Source organism: Vicia villosa, unplaced genomic scaffold, assembly GCF_029867415.1.
Source record: "Vicia villosa cultivar HV-30 ecotype Madison, WI unplaced genomic scaffold, Vvil1.0 ctg.002099F_1_1, whole genome shotgun sequence".
Taxonomy (NCBI): domain Eukaryota; kingdom Viridiplantae; phylum Streptophyta; class Magnoliopsida; order Fabales; family Fabaceae; genus Vicia; species Vicia villosa.
The window spans coordinates 250,186-252,645 of NW_026705838.1; the positions used below are offsets into that span (position 1 = coordinate 250,186).

A 2,460-nucleotide genomic window follows, 5' to 3' on the forward strand; every position below is an offset into this window, starting at 1 on the left:
GATATGTTTCGAATTCGACTCGAGGCTGCTGTAAAATTTACAAGTTACCATCATCATTCATAATATGTTCCCCTTGTGAAAAATGAAATGCTAAGGATTTAAACGCCTTAAAATGATCTTTTGTAATAATAGAGTAATTTTTACTAACAACAATTCATAAGTGGTTAGTGTCATTATGATATCCACATTGATAAAGCTTCAAGTAGAAATATGTCTTTTCTTACATTAAACCATGTTGTGTTTTCTCAAGCATCACTAAGAAAAACACTCTCCTACCACGTGAATAAGTGACGTGAAACGTATGTGGCAAAAAATAGGAGTTGTGACGTGTTAATTACGTCACTAAAGATTTTTAATTTAAAAATATATATAAAAGTAACGTTAGCGCATGGGGAGTCAGATTTTTCTTTAAAAAAAAATAGGTTGTGGCGTGTAAACCATATCGCAACATAAAAGTTAAACTAAATCAATTAATCAACGAGTCAGACGTTCACATGGGGGGAAGTTTTAAAATTTTAAAAATTATGTTGTGGCGTGTATATCACGTCGCAACTTTTATTTATAATATTTAAAAACTTTAGGAGATAAACGTTTCTGATAATGAAGTGATGTGGTGCATGTTTGACTAACAACTTTATTGTTCCGACATGAAATACACTTCGCAACTTGCGAAATGAAACCCACGTGGCAACAATGTTACCGTTGAGAAGTTGCGACGTGATTTTCACTTCGTTGGCTTGCGTCATGAAAATTACGTCGCTATACTCTATATATTTAATGCAAATTCCAGATCGTGCAGTTACCCTTTTCCTCTTTCTTTCTTCCTCTTTCTTTCTTTCTTTCTTTCTTTCTTTCTTTCTCCCCCTTCTCAGCCTTTTACTCTCATCTCTTTTTCTTCCTCTCTTCTCTGCCTCTTCATCTCGTCTTCCTCCAACAAAGTTTCAAAGGTAATATTTTTCTTGCTTTATTTTTTTTTAATATTCGTTTAAAATTTAATCCCTAGTATTTGATTTTTATTTTTGTTGTAGTTGAGGTTTTCAAACTTCAAGATTCTAAGCTTCAATGGCTAAGTTATAGTTTTGATCCCCCTATTTTGTCTGATTCACGAAATTAGTCCCTCTATTTTAAATTCAAACAGTTTTGGTCCCTCTATTTTGTCTCTGCCTTTTCCTCTCTTCTTCCTCCAGCATAATTTCAATTGTTCTTCCACCCACAGTTATTTAAAGGTAATATTTTTCTTGTTCTATTTTTCTTATTTTCATTTAAAATTTAATCTCTAATATTTAATTTTTATTTTTGTTGTAGTTGGGGTTTTTATAAAGCTTCAAGATTTCAAGTTTCAGTTATTTATTTTAGAGTTTATTTGCATGCTTCATAGAGGTACGTTTTCAATTTTAACACTAAAATTTCTAGTTAATATATGTGTTTGTTTATAATTTTGATTGGTGTTGTTTGTATATTGTTGCTATATGTGGTTGGTTTATGTTCTAATTTTTTTTAATATATATAAAAAATAGAATGAAAAATATATATTAAAACCGGTTTTATAATATATATATATATATATATATATATATATATATATATATATATATATATATATTATGTTAAAATAGATTTTTTAAAGTATATAACATTTTATATTTTATTATAATACTGTTACCAAAAGATTTCGACTTTCTATTTTTGGGTTTGACTTTACAGAAATAAGGAAAAGGCAAGTTTTGGTCGAAGACGTTCGACGGTGTAGTATGCTCTCGACCGAAGAAGCCCTATGGAAACACTTAATAAAATAAAAAGGTTGTGAGTTTGTGAAGGAGTCGAAGTCGAAGGCCCGAGGCTTAAGAAGAAAGACGGTTGTTGGCAGTTTTGTCGTCTGGAATACGTGGAGTTTCCTCAAGAAAAGGGACTGCATGGTTGGGACACGTGGCGACATATGAATAGTCGACCGTTAGGGCAGTTTATTTTAGGATTTCTATTTAAGCAAATAAATGTCAGTAGTTTAGGGGTCCGCATTTCTACATCACAAAAGACAATACTCAATCTCTTCACACACAATGAGAAACGAGTGTAATTTTCTGAGAATGTATGTATGCGTACCAGATTAATTATTATGCAATCATTTTAATATTTCAGTCTGTCTTTTACATAAATTTACTACTTTCTTTTAGCGCCTTTATTTTAGTCAAGCTTTAAATTATGTGTTACTCCTTTTATTTACTTTCAAATTATATGCATTTAATGCAAGTCAAATTCATACGAAACAAGAACATAACAATAAGTCCTGGGATTTACTAGTTGATTCCGCAAAGTAACCTTTAAAAAGAAACTAGCGGTTGTTTACCAAATTTCTGGGTAAATAAATTGGCACGCCTAGTGGGACACGCTGGTTGCTAATTTCTGTTTTTTTCCTCTCTAATCTTAGTCGAAAGTATGAATGAGATTAAGGAGTGGTAGACA

The 2,460-nt window shown here is 31.2% G+C and overlaps 1 long non-coding RNA gene across 1 annotated transcript; it reads left to right on the top strand.

The window, feature by feature from the left end:
- The first annotated feature begins 1,043 nt into the window (after positions 1-1,043).
- LOC131637857 (uncharacterized) lies at positions 1,044-2,110 on the top strand. The gene is made up of 3 exons (XR_009294509.1): positions 1,044-1,226; positions 1,306-1,380; positions 1,705-2,110. It is a non-coding gene; the product is annotated as an uncharacterized LOC131637857 (long non-coding RNA).
- Positions 2,111-2,460: the final 350 nt, after the last annotated feature.